At 35.5% G+C, this 15,168-nt stretch overlaps 1 long non-coding RNA gene across 2 annotated transcripts; it reads left to right on the top strand.

Annotated features, from left to right (window-relative positions):
- The first annotated feature begins 7,748 nt into the window (after positions 1-7,748).
- LOC107062170 (uncharacterized) lies at positions 7,749-14,077 on the top strand. Of its 2 annotated transcripts, XR_001474469.1 has the most exons (5): positions 7,749-7,862; positions 10,375-10,469; positions 10,604-10,676; positions 10,834-11,399; positions 11,504-14,077. It is a non-coding gene; the product is annotated as an uncharacterized lncRNA (long non-coding RNA). The 2 variants fall into 2 exon arrangements; XR_001474468.1 differs by lacking the exon at positions 7,749-7,862 and having other exon boundaries at positions 9,505-10,469.
- Positions 14,078-15,168: the final 1,091 nt, after the last annotated feature.

Here is a 15,168-nt window from a genome sequence, read left to right as displayed (position 1 = left end):
GGCGGATGGGATGTTGATGGTAGTTGAGTTGATTGAATGGAGGACGACAGAGGATAAGATTGGGCATTAGGAAGAGAAGAAAGTGGAGGAGAAAAAGTAGGAAAAGTACCTGGTATCGCAGACTCTGTTGGAGCGCAGCCGGATGAGACAGTATCATGCGTATGCCAGATGGTATCTGCATTGGTCAGAATAATAGGAGGCGGTAAATCTATACAAGGCACATGAGAAATCATAGGAGAGATGTCCTAGTTAGTTGTAACCAAATCTTCCCAGGCAAGTTGTCTGAAACATGAGGAAAGCTTTGAAAACATATTCTGGAAAGGAAAAATACTTTCAAAAAATTTAACATCACGAGACAAGTATAATTTTAAAGATTTTGGATCAAAACATTGATAACAATGATAATTTGATGAAAACCCCAAATAAACACAAGGCGTCGATCGTGGCTCTAATTTATTCTTCGAGAATGGTTTGAGCCATGGATAACACAAGCACCCAATTCTTTTTAAGTGAGCATAATCTGGATTTGTACCAAATAACATTTGAAAAGGTGATTGATTTTGCAAAAGGGAGGTAGGTAAGCGATTGATCAGGTAAGCTACATATTGACAAGCAAAGGACCAAAGGGTCAGGGGAAGTGAGGCTTCATGGAGTAATGTTCTTGCCGTTTCCATAATATGTCTATGTCGTCGTTCGGCAAGAGCAACTCGTTGAGGGGTGTATGGAGGAGCTAAAAGATGTTCAATACCTTGAAGAATTTAGGTATGGATGAAGACTTTTATATTCTCCACCACCATCAGTATATAAGAAAGAATTTTTGTATTGAAATGACGTTCCATTAAAACTTGAAAGTTTTTGAAAAGTTCTTTTACCTCACTTTTATGTTTCAATGTATAAAAGCCAAATGTATTTGGTAAATTGGTCAACAAAAATGCAGTAGTACTGTTTTTTTTATCAATTGATAACACTGGAGAAGGCACCACAAATCACTAAAAATGGTTTGAAACGGTTTTGTACTTGACAATGTAAGTTGTTGAAAGGGATGCCGATGAGCTTTATTTGATGAACAAGAATTACAAACTAAAATTTTTTCTCGTGTACAAGGCAGCGAGAACTTATTTAAAACAAAATTCAAAACTTTGGCATGTGGATGACCCAATCTACGATGCCAAGTGATGATGGAGGACGAATTGGAGGAGGCAACATGTGCTTGTAGGGAAGGCACCGAAGGTGAAGTTGGCCACTCATAAAGACCGTCTCTACTCCGACCGTGGACCAAAGGAGTCCCTGTGTTTAGGCCTTTACACAAAAATGAAAAGGAAAAAATTCAACAGAGGTTAGATTATCTTGACAAAATTTAGAAACTGAAAGTAAGTTATGCTTAATGGTAGGTGCACAAGAGTATTAGAAAGCTTGAAAGCATTATTCAATGCATGTAATTGAGTAGAACTAGTGTGAGTTATGGGGATTTTGTTACCATCACCCATGGCGACATGCTCCATGCCATTGTATGCTTGCAAGTTGTAAGGTTCAGCAGTGATATGATGAGATGCTCCAGAGTCGACAATCCAAGAATCTGCTGGTGCCTGCAATCCTGAAACATAGTTGACCTTTGCCTCAAAATGATTGTGAGATTTTGATCTACACACACTTGCAACATGACCTGGTTTGTTGCACAATTGCAGTGAACACCATCATAAGAGTTGGTGGTGGTGGAAGATCGACATTGATTGGGTGTAGTAGAGCGATTGCTGGACCGCCATTGTTGGTTGCTTCCATTGTTGGGCCGACAAGCGTTCCGAGAGTTAGAATGACCAGACCTGTTGGATGTAGCAGCGGCAATCTGGTTGGGAGCGTGCTTGGACTCTTCATGGCGAAGGAAAAGTTCATGATCCAATAGCTTTTCCTAGAGTTCTTCATAAGAAATAGTGGAGTCACGAGCACGAATCGCAGTAGACATCTCACGGAACTCTGGACCCAAACCACTCAGGATCTTAACAATAAGTTCTGAGTTGGTAATTGGGGCAACAGCTGTAGAGAGTTCGTCAGAAATAGAGTGAATATGTTGCAAATATTCGGTGACTGGTTGGGAGTTTTTCATCAGGCGCGTAAGGCGATCACGCAAACTAAAAATGCGAGTTCGGGACTTATTTGCATAGGCTGTGTGCAATGCATCCCAAGCAGTTTTTACTGTAGCAGTTGCAACAGTGGTGGCAATTGTTGGATCAAGCGTTTTGAATAAGTTGGTCTTGGCGAAACCAAAGAGAAAACGCAGGATTGGCACTAAGGACTGTGCCAGTACTGATCGTGCGAGAAGGGGAGGGAGCCGAACTATCGAGATGTCCATATAGATCATGACCATGCATAAGCATCGTGAATTGCGCCTTCCATGTTGAGAAGTTTTGGCTGCCAAGTAATTTGATAGGCAATTGGGAAGCCGGATTAAATTGAACAATTGTCACTCCGATGTTCGTATCTGCGGTGACAACTTGAGAAGTGTCGCCCATTTGTGGAGGGTGGGAGAGAAAAAAATATAGGATCTTACTCGTTAGAGTTTATTGTGGCTATTGATACCATAAAGAAACAAGATAAGCTGCGGAAGAACCTTTTATTCTTATTGCTGAAATGGAAATAAATATACACGATGGTCTAACTATTTCCTAAGCTAACTCCACAAAATGGGGAGATAATCCTAAGCCTAAACACTGTTAGAGACCTAGTCAAAATAGAAGAGCAGCAGTAAACTAATAGTAAAACTCAACAGTAACTAATGACTAATAAAACAGTAATTAACTAATTCTATCTAACAGTTGTACAAAGCAACTTATGCGCTGATACTTACAATCTGTGGGTATTATTTCAATTTAGAATCCAAAACCGTGTCATCTAAGGAGTCCAAATAAAAATAAAAGTGTTATGCAATTTTGTTCACAATTAAAGTTAGTAGAATGAGAATTCTTAAATAAGAAATATATGAAATCTATCACTAAGATTTATGAGAAAATTTATCACTAAAATCAAAATAAATAAATAATTTATCAAATAAACTTACATGGCTGGTGTCCCTAATGATAACCTTTTTACTCACAAAGAAACTAACCCACAGAAAAAGAGTACATTGCACTATTTGTCTCTGTCAAATTTTCTATTTTAGAACTCACAATTTTCAAATTTTTATGTCATGACAACTAATTTTGATTTCAAGAAACAAATGGACAACAAAAGGCTATTATTTACACTTAATAAATAAAACCGCTTCAAGTCTGGTTATATATATATATATATTGCATCAAATTAATTTGAATTTTTGTGTAAATTCTTTTTTAAAGTTACTGCAAATTATATAGATAGATGATTGTTAAGTTTGACAATGCTGGATGAATGCAGGATCTATAGATGCGAGCAACATTAGGAAGATTGGAAAGAATTATGTGTATTGATCATTCACAAGTGTAATACAAGTATATATATATATATACAATACTATTGTAACCAACTTGAATAGCTCCCTAACTAACTGCTACAGTGTATAACTAACTTTACTAACAAACTATACTATTCACATTTCTAACACTGCAATGTATAATGTAACAACTTGTAACTAACTTCACTAATGTACACTCATGCATTTATTCAATTTCTTTACACCCTCCTACAAGCTAGGAGCTATGAAGATACTCTTCATGCCTAGCTTGGACAAAAGATGAACATGTGGAACTCTCACAAGTGCTTTAGTGAGAGTATCAGCTGGCTGTTCTGATGATGATAGATAGGTAGTGACAAGTAGTCCAGCTTGAATTTTCTCCCTAGTGAAATAAAAATCGATGTCAATATGTTTCGTTCGTTCATGAAAAACAGGATTAGCCGCGATTTGAAGGGCTGAAGTACTATCTGAGTACAAAGAGACAAGTATTGAAATATTAACACCAAGATCTTGAAACAAACCAACTAGCCAAACTATCTCAGTAACAGGTGAGGTCATTGCCCTGTTCTCTGCTTTAGCTGAACTCATAGATACTGTAAGTTGTTTCTTCGATTGCCATTATATAGGTGAATCTCCATGTTGAAACAAGTAACTAGTGATGGATCTCCTACTATTAATGCAAGAACCCCAATATGCATCACAAAACACCTTCAACACATTACTTCCTGATGATGACATTAAAACTCCCAAGCCTGGAGCTGATTTCAAATATCTCACTAGTCTCAATGCAGCATCTAAATGTGATCTCTTTGGAGAATGGATGAACTGGCTCAGACATTGTACAGTAAATGAGATGTTTGGACTAGTTGTGGTAAGATACAACAATCGTCCAACCAATTATTAGGGTCATCTAGTGATGGATCATTATGCTCAGATGGTATTATATCATCAAATCAGTACTTGTAAGTTTCAGATTCAATTTCATTGGAGTAAAGACTGGTTTAACTCCTGCTAACCCCATGTCTGCAATCAGCTCCAAAACATATTCCTTTGGTGTATGAGAATACCTGCTTCATTCCTTGCAAATTCTAACCCAAGGAAGTACCTAAGTTCCCCTAGATCCTGGATCTTAAAAGCATGTTGCAATGCATCTTTGGTTTCTTAAATCATTTGACAATCACTCCCAGTTATCAGTAAATCATCTACATATTTGAGCACTATGACTATCCTGTCACCCTTCTTCTTGATAAAGAGAGAATAATCTCTAGTACTTTGAGTAAAACCTGAGGCAATCAAGGTGGTGTTGAGTTTAATGTTACACTGCCTTAAAGCCTGTTTGAGGCCATATAATGATTTTAACAACTTCCACACTTGGTTGCCTTTAGACCTGCAGTTGAAACCTTCTGGTAGCTGCATGTATACTTCTTCATTCAAAGCACCTTGCAAAAAAGCATCATACACATTCATTTGGTGTATTATCCAATGGTTAGTGGCTGCAATAGACACAACAATCCTAACCGTAGCCATCTTTACTACAGGTGAAAAGGTCTCTTGATAATAAAACCCTTCCTTCTGATTGTATTCTTTTGCTACTAATCTAGCCTTTAATCTTTCTACCATACCATCTGCATTGTATTTGATTTTATAGACCCATCTACACCCTATGTCCTTCTTGCCTCTTGGTAGGTCCATTACCTTCCATGTCTTGTTATCCTCTAGTGCTGTAATTTCACATTTCATGGCTGCTATCCATCTAGGATCTGTAGTAGCCTCTTTGTAAGTAGTTGGTTCAACATCAGTTGAGAATTTAGATACAAAATTCTAATACTTGGGGTGAGACCATTATAATTCAAAACTAAATCAATGGAGTATAGATAGTTATTTGAGCCAGCCTTAGTAACATAATCATTGTGCCATATAGGAGGTCGAGTGCCTCTAGTAGACCTCCTGATTGAAGGTGTAGGATTGATGGAATGATCTGTAGAGTGTGATGCATTAGTAACCTGAACATGCTCAATGGAAGTTGATTAACCACTGTCAATAGAAGGCATAGCAATATTTAGAGCTAGAACCAGTTCCTCAGAAACAAAATGGTTGTTGGTGGACAAGTGGCCTTGTTCAGTATTAACACTATCTTTAAAAGGAAAAACTGTTTCCATAAAAACTACATCCCTACTCATAAAGAATGTTTTATTTTCCAAATCATACAACTTGTATCCCTTTTGAGTAACACCATACCTAACTAAAACAGCTCTCACAACCTTAGGACTAAACTTGTCGTGTCTGACTAAATTTGTGGCAAAACACAAACAACCTAGAACTCTCAAATGAGCAAATACAGGGGGCTTACCAAATAATCTCTCAAAAGGAGAAATATCATTTATAACAGTGGAAGGTATTCTATTCAAAATATAGATTGCAGACTGAATACAAATACCCCAAAACTTGTCAGGGAAGTTGGCTTGAAACTCAATTGCTCTTGCAGTCTCAAGGATATGACTATGTCTTTTCTCCATTACCCTATTTTTTTGAGGTGTGTAAGGACAAGAACTCTCATGTATAACACAATAAAGCTGGAAAAATTTATTGCAACTAGTGTTAAAGAATTCACAGCCATTATTAGATCTCACTCTATTTATATTGATGTCAAGCTGTCTCTATTTCAGCAAAGAAATGTTTTAACAAGTTAATAAAATAAGATTTCAATCTCATCAAAAATATCCATGTCCACCTTGAATAATCAACCACAATGGTCAGAAAATATCTCATTTCATCAAAGTTTTCTACTTTATAAGGTCCGAAACATCCATATGCAACAGTTGGAAAATACATGTAGAATGACTAGTATTTTGTGGAAATGACAATCTAGTTTGCCTTGCAAGAGGACAAACTTCACAACTAGGCAAAACAAGTTTAGTATTACCAGAACTATGAAACATAGGAATCTTTCTGATCACACTCATAGGTACATGACACAATCTTTTGTGCCAAACATCTGCATCAATATCTTGTGTTACTGCTAAGTATCTCTGTGGTGATGACTAATTTGCCTCCCCTATCTGTGTGCATACTGTATATAATACATTCTCTTCTCTACCAGTCACCCTCACCTTCCCAGACAAGAGGTCCCGAAAAATACAATATTTTGGGAAAAAATAACACTGCAATTCAAATCTTTTGTCACTTGAGAAACTGGCATGAGATTGAATTGAAAGGCAAGCACACATAAGACTTGTCTTAGAATATCACCTCCACCTATGTGACAGTCCCCAATGTGTGATACTTTAGCAGAATCACCAGTGGGTAGCTAAACATGACCTGCACAATCTATTAATTTTTTATGGTGTAAATAAGAAGGATCACCAAGAATATGGTGAGAGGCCCTAGTGTCAACAATCCAGGTCAATGAATCAGCCTTATGAGTAGGTGAAGTACCTACCATATTTGAAGTTCCAGGTTTATCAGCAAGTGTATCTTGGTCCAGCATCCTGAGCAACTGTTGATGTTGTCCTGGAGTAAGAATAGGCATAAGTGAAGAAGAAGAAGAATGAATGTGTTGATGATATTGATGGTGTTGGGAAGAAGATGCCATGTAAGAAAACATTTGGGGAGATGTTGTGTTCTATTGTTGCAAAGGTGTTGTGTGCTGCTATAGCAAAATTCATGTATCATAGACTGAATTACTAGCTACAACAGTGTGCAGCTGCTGTAAAATCCCTGCATCATAGATTGAATTACCAGCTACAACATGATCTCTCCTGCCCTTGTAGTGAGGTGGATAGCCATTGAGCTTGTAACAATTATTTTTAAGATGACCTGTCTTTTGGCAAAAATCATATTTGATCAACTTGAGACGGTCAATCTTCAGATGTCCTTTCACATTACAAAATTCACACAAAGCATGGGATTGTAAGACTTCTTTTGCTGCTTCTGATTGACAGATTTTGATCTATTGGTGAATAATGTTGTTGATGCCAAATGCTTAGGTAATATCCTGCTCGAGCTGGCAACCATTAATTGGCTTTCATGTTGATTGATCATGGCATAAATGTTGTCCAAATGGAAGAATGTTGAAAGTTGTCTTGTATGGGTGTTTAACACTAACCCAATTATTGAATTCAACTCAACAAAATGGGCTAAATAAATATATTTGGTGGATATTATTTTCTCAGCTAAATAATTGGATTTCTTGTTGGGCCTAAATCATTTTATATTGATGTGGGCTTCACGATACTGAAGGTTATGTGTTAACATATGAATATAAGTTTGTGATGGAAGCCCACTAGGTCAGGGGTTTTAAACCTAAATTTATGTGGGTTGGTCACATCTTCATCATCGTCTTCGTAAGTGCAGCCATTGAAATTGTCTCCTAACACAGAAGGAAAGGAAGCTTTAGCATGTTAGTTCTTGCAAGAGATTGGAGCTATAGTGAAATCAAGTATTCTTCTAATTAATTCTTGGTATTCTAAGTCTGCAATATTCATGAGATTACTTACATTTTTTATATAACAAGTTTTATAGATCTGGCTGGTGTTTAAAATTATGTTTAGGCCCAGAAGTGATGTTCACAATTGTAATCTATGGTTCAAGATTTAAATTTTTCTTCGGTTATAGATCTTTTGAAATTGAGGGCTTAGGTTATAATCCTTGTTTAGTAGAATTGGGGCATAATTGTGACTAACGTATAGTTACTAAATACATCAACATTAATACATTTCTTGGCCAAAACATATGCATACCTTTGCGTAATTGTGAAAGTTCCCCTTCATGGGTCTCAATAAAGTTTCTTGCATAGGAAATTACCAAATCAATAAATGCATAACATATGTTTTCTGTAAAGAGTGAATATTTTATTAGTCTAGTTACTTCCTCAATAAAAAAATGAGAGAAACAATTTCATTACTTTCTATTCATTCCTTCTTAATTGTTGATCCGACATCCAATTTCCACATTATTTTTTTTACCCATTTAAGCCATTTGTTGAAGTTTGTTTTTAGTTACTGTAGTAACTTTTAGCAAAATAAGTTATTTAGTTTGAATAAATTTAAATTTTGAATTTTAGTTAGTTTGTTTATGTTGTTGAGATATTTTAGGTTGTTTAAATTTCAAATTATGCAGATTATATTTTTATGTTGGCTATTTAAAGCCCCTCAATGCTTAATAAAATCATTGAAAGCTATTGAAAATCATTTCAATCCACTGAGAGACATTTTAAATCCTTTTGTGCTGCCCCACTTTTAAAAAAACACCAACAATGGTATCAGAGCTTCATTGATTTTAAGAGATTTGTGAAATCTTCCAAAAACTACTATACATTTTAACCCGTAAGGGCTACCTTTTTAACCCATCAGGGCTACCCATTTTAACCCATCAAGGCTACCTTTTCAACCCGTGCTTTTTTCAACGCATAGACTTTTCTAAATCATTTTTTAACCAAAATAATGGCAAGAAGATGTCTCTCTTTGAATGCCCCACAAATTTTCACAGACGAAAACTATCAAATTTGGTGTTTGAGAATAAAATCATATTCTGAAACCTATGTGATATGTGAGGTTGTGATGGAAGAAAAACCCTTACAACCTCTATCTGCAAATCATATAAAAGTTCATATTAAAGCACTTTCAAAAAAACGTCTACACAAGACAATGTCATCGCATGTGTTTTTGAAGAACAAAATCAAAAGAAGAAAAAGAAAAAAGAAGAAATTTTGCAAGTTCAAAAACAATGAAAAAAATCCAGCATAACTATCAAAGCAAAAATTGAGGAGGAGCATTTTTTTCAATTGCAGTAACTAAAGCAAATGAGGAGTGTTGAAGTTTGCTTTTAGTTACTGTAGTTAACTTTTAGTCAAATAAGTTATTTAGTTTGAATAAATTTGAATTTTGAATTTTAGTTAGTTTGTTTATGTTGTTGAGATATTTTAGGTTGTTTAAATTTCAAATTATGCAGATTATATTTTTATGTTGGCTATTTAATGCCCCTCAATGCTTAATAAAATCATTGAAAGCTATTGAAAGTCATTTCAATCCATTGAGAGACATTTTTAATCTTTTTGTGCTGCCCCACTTTTAAAAAAACACCAACACCATTGCTAGATAAATTTGGAAAATTTAAAGATGAAAAAAGTTTCATACACTAAAAAAATAGATAAAACTAACAGATGAGGAAATGTTGGAAGTTTCATTGTCTTTCTACTGACAGATCAATATTTGACAATTAATATTCAAAGACTTGATGAATGGAAAAGGGTTCTTGACTTCTGATCAAACACATTTCACTAACTCTCTTACAAGTGAATATGTTAGAGAGTTCAACGTAAATCAAGAAAAAAAAATCAAAGTTTTTTTAAGGGATGATAATTATGGGTGATTTGCATTCTAGGCAACCTGGTGAGTTTAGACACGATTGCAAGGTGGCTAATTGACACCGACCACGTGTTGAAACCTTGTTTGAGACTTCAAATTGAAAAGACTAAAAGTCTATTTGTTGTTTTATTATAAGGGTAGTATTAAGTGAGAACTCATATAGGTTTTTTTTTTGTGTTACATTTTTGCAATAAAAAAAACAAAGAGACTTTTACTATTTTCTTTGTGAAGTCTCAAACAAGACTTCAATACTATATTGGTGGATACTAGCCATCTTGCAATCTCCTCTAATCTCACCAGGTTGCCCAGACTGTGTATCACCCATCTATATCATCCCTTCAACAGAAGCCTTAAAAAAATCTTGATTAGTACTGAACTTCTAACATATTCACTTGTAAGAGAGTATGTGAAAAGTGTTTGATCAGAATTCAAGAACCCCTGCCCATTTACCAAGTCTTTAAAATATTGAATTCACTTAACAGTGTGTATTAATTTTCCTTAAGGTAAGATATTGACACTACTTTACTTGGATACCCTATTAGGGATCGCATTTATGTGATTCTAATTATTGTATTTTCCCCAAAGATATTGAGTGGCGATACAATTCCTAAGGGACTTCCTTTTTCGCTAGACTCCATGTGGCTTCTGTTGTTCACCTCACTCTACTCCACGAGGTAATGGTAAGGTATCCATACACTCTACCTTCCTTAGACACCACTTGTGGGATTCCACTACGTATGTTGCTTTTTTTTAAATGTGCCTATTTTGATTTTCCATTTTCTAAGATTTTTCTTCTACAAATTGTGGTTTTTAGTTTCATAAGTCAATTGCATTGGGAAATTGCGGAAGGGATTATAAGGTGGGGAGTCGAACCACACCATCAAAGTGTAAGTGAAATTAACCAACCAATTGAGCTACTATGGTTCCATAATGAAATTTATAAAAGTTTTTACTTCAGGCACTGGAAATTAATAGGCCATAAATATAGTTATCATTAATTAAAACTTCCAATTATAATTTATATGTTTATTTTAAACTTTACAGATTTTTATTGAGGTTCTTCACATGAGCGGCTAAATTACGGTAATTTTATTATCATCAATTAGTACATTTACCACTAATATGAATTTTATTTGTCCTCTTCCGCACATATTCGTTTCTTTTCCTGCAAATTGTATTTTATATAAGCTTTTCTTTGTCCCATTTGAGTAATATGCAGGTTAGAAAGAAAATATTTTGTCTCATAGATGTCTGAATTTTATGAAATAAAGTTTATACGGTTTTTATTTCAAGTCATCAAGTCATGTAGCCACTCCTGTTTTGATTGTGCCATGTCAAAATTTAGTCATCTGACACTATTTAATTGTAGTTCTTTCCTAAGAAACACCACATCCCTAGTCTATAATATCAGCTAATACACTCCCATAGTTTTTATTGATGTGAGTACATTGAAGAAAATATAGCCCTTGAAAGTAACTTGGTGCAGAATGTTACAAGTTACTTTGGAGCCACCCTTGGAAGAGTCGCTAACCGGATTGGTGGTTCTCAATTTATTCTGAATGGAATTCTTTATAAGCTTATTCCTAATGAAGGCAAAAACATGATACATGGTACTAACTACATTTCCTTTTACCTCTGCTTTCTATTCCACATTTACCTCTATTACCCAAATTTCCTTTCTGTTTCTAATGTTATTAAAACTTCATAAATAAAGATAGCCATAAAGGATTTAGCAAAAATTTTTGGAAGGTGAGAAAGTACGTGCAAGATTGTCCCCGTACTTACATAACTCTAACCTACTTCGGTGCTGATGGTAAAGAAGGTAAGTTTTCGTATTCCATATAGGATATTACTCCTTTAATTTCAATTTACTTGTCTTAGTTTGACTAAACACAATATTCAAGAAAGAAAAATATTTGGAACTCATGGGATATAAACATGTCAAGAGATTTTCATGGCTATAAAAGCACTCCATTGATGATAAAATACGAAATTTGAAGTTAAATTATCTCCAAAAATAGAATGTGTCAACTAATTTTTGGCGAACCGATGAGGAAATATATAGCATCACGTAAAATAAAATAGAGGGAATAATTTCCTATTAAAGAATACTAATGAATTGACTAAACTCCATTCTTTCTTATATAGGATTTCTGGGTGGTATTCTTGCCCATGTTACCTATTCTCAAATAACAACTAAATACAAAAGATCACTCGATCAGGTCCCTTGTTGCATATGAGAAATATTTCTTCGAGAGAATGGATTTTGCCATGTAATTCATCCACTGAAAAAGCTAGGTTGTATCCCAGGTAAAAATAACTATTATAATATGGAAAAAACCTAGTGCAACGTTATTGGCCAAGAGTACTGATCCTTTGTAATCGCGCACCAACCACTGTTGTTGTGGCAGTGGTTGCAGCTTTTACGGTTGTTCTTTTTGCATTGCCTGAACCTTCTCAGTCTTCTCATGGGACATGGATCTATACTAGGTATCCTAGTTTGTTATATCATCAAAACATTAGGATAACTTCAGAATAGCAATCCATCCATCACTACTTTTCAAGGCTAGCGTGGCTCTAGGTCCTCGTCCTAAAAAATGGACAACTTTAGCATGTTGCTCTGTTTCATAGTAACTTTTGGAATCAAAAAATATAACTGCCTTTGAATTTCTAAGGCCATAAAATCCATCTTCCAATTTGAACACTACATAAGTTAAATAACTAGTTCTTTTCAACGACATTCGAGTGTCAACTTTTCCTCGGTTATCTAGCCAACTGATCCAATTAAGTTTAGCCACTTCAGAAAATCTATAAAAATAATTTAGACTTTCTCACTAATTATATTTACTAAAGTAATTTCTTTCAAAATTTTGAGTACATCGAAAGGAAAAGAAAAATATAAAACATGGGATCTGGGTGAGACAAACATTACCAATAATTTGGTGTACCAACCCATATAATACAAAGTTCTCGTGTTGCGACCATAAAACATTTCTTCCCCGTCTTCTTATCCAGCGAAGAACTCTATTTGACAAATCAAATCACATAGACAAAACATTAAGTTTTAAAAACAAACCAAAAAGGCCAAAAATGGCACTAGACCACTCTTATTGTGTCCCACTAGGATCACAATGAACCAATTGCACTCACTTAAAATGACTGTGTGAGTAATTAGTGGGCAGGGCCTGCATGTGACCGGCCCAACCCTACCTGATATGAACAAGCTAATAAATGGAATGTTCCACTCATAAGGGTTGTTAGGTGGTGGCGATCCGGGCCACCTTTCAGTAGCTAGTCATGTCTAGTGAGCGTGGTTGGCCTGTTGTGATCCCAATCGGAATCCTAAAGAGTGGTCTAGTGACTTTTTTTTATCCATTTTTTTAGTTTTTAAATCCAAATGTTTTGTATTTGTTATTTGATCTAGCTAATCAAATAGAGTTTTTCACTAGATAAGAAAATGGGGAAGAAATGTTTTGTGGTCGCAGCACGAGAACTTGGTATTATATGGGATGGTACATCAGAGAATTGGGAATGGTTGTCTTACCCGGACTCTGTGTTTTATATTTTTGTGGTTCCTTTCTATGCACTCTAAATTTAGAAACAAATTACTTTTTTAAATACAATTACTAAGAAAGTGTAAATTTTCTTGTAGATTATGTGAACTGGCTAAACTTAATTTGATTTGTTGGCTTGATAACTGAGGCAACATTGAAACCTGAATGTTGTTGAAAAGAACCTATTGTTTTTCTTATCTAGTGTTCAAATTAGAAGATGGATTTTGTGGTCTAAGAAATTCTAAGGCAGTTGTTAGATTTGTTTATTCCGAGAGTGACCATGAACCAGAGCAACGAGCATAAGTTATCTATGTTTTTTTAGAATGAGGACCTAGAGTGATGCTAACCTTGAAAAGAGGTGATGGGTGGACTGAATTAAAAATGGGAAACTTTTTCAATGATATAGGACAAGATGGAGATAATGAAGTGGGATTGATGGAGATTAGGCATCTCGATTGGAAACGTAGCATCATTTTTCAGGGAATTGAATTTCGTCAGAATGAAGAAGAGAAGGACCCTCCTCTTACTATGCTTTTTGTTTTGGTCACATTTGGATTGATGCAAAAGGTTTACCATTGTAGTGGAGTTATAGTGGCTAACCTCTCTGTTATCATAGATGAACCAGCCTCTAGTGTTCTCAGAAAATTTACCTAATAAATGAGTATAATGAAAGGCTGTAACACCCCAGAAATTTTTTGAGTTAAGACTCGAACCGTTTTTTGTAGTGAGTGAGATTTTTGCAAGGAATTTAAAATTTCTTGAGTATTAAGGTCACTAGATGTAGCACCTTGAGTTCCAAAAAGAATCGAATTGGAAATAGCAAAAATCTGAAATTTTTGCAAGTTAAGCTAAGTATGAGTTTTGGGTTGACTTCAAACGACCATTTAACGCCTAGCTCAAGATGAGTTAGGTGTTCTATCAGATACCGTAGGAAATATATTTGAATTATATTTCCAACGCCACCGAGTTTGCTCAGTTTCGATGTCGTCTAAGGGAGATATGTCCATTCGAAGCTGGGCAATCTAGATAAGGAAAGTCAAAACCGGATTTTAGAGGAGTATTTTGATCTTTTCCTTACCCAATCAGATTTAATTCATTTTTAGTAATATTTTAGGGGTCTAATATGATTAGGTTCAGTTTTATATTCCTAGTACGCCTACGGTTTTAGTTGAGAGTTCAACAAGAGAAAGGAAGAAGAGAAAAGAGGAGAAAAGAGAAAGGATCGAAGCGTTCGTCGAGATTCTTGAGTCTTGTTGCACATTTTCGCCATGGATTTAATCCCTCAGAGGTATGTAAGCTTCCATAGTGTTGGGTTAGTTCACCCACACGCCAATCATGTTATTTTCAGTGAAATTTCATTCTTGAAGTTGAAAGATTAGAGTTCTTGATGAGTTCTTGATAGGTGTTCTTGAAGTTCATTCTAAATCTTGTTGTGTTGGGGTTTGATGATTTCTTGAGATGAAATTTAGTAATTTAGTGTTGTTTTGAGTATATTAGAGTGTACTTATGTTAAGTAATCGAATCCAAGTGATTGGGGAAGAAACCGTTTGATTCTAGGCGAGTTAGGGTGAGAAAACGAGCATGGAAAATTCGTCGGATTTTTTGGGTTGGGGCCTGGCGCGATGCGCCAGCCAGAGTGCCCCAAACCCTCCTCTGAAGTTTAGGGGCTAGCGCCACCCATAGCGCGAGGGTCGCCTGCCCCATCCAGTTTGTCGTCGGTTGCCCCGTTTGAATTCTTTCGAAGGGTACCTTCACTCCTTTTCGATTCTAACTACTCTAAGCTACTTCTAAACACCTAAAATCATTCCTAACATGATCATAACCT

The sequence above is a fragment of the Solanum tuberosum genome, unplaced genomic scaffold, assembly GCF_000226075.1.
Source record: "Solanum tuberosum cultivar DM 1-3 516 R44 unplaced genomic scaffold, SolTub_3.0 scf00205, whole genome shotgun sequence".
Classification (NCBI taxonomy): domain Eukaryota; kingdom Viridiplantae; phylum Streptophyta; class Magnoliopsida; order Solanales; family Solanaceae; genus Solanum; species Solanum tuberosum.
Note: the sequence above shows the minus strand (reverse complement) of the source record. Positions and strands in the feature narration are given on the sequence as shown.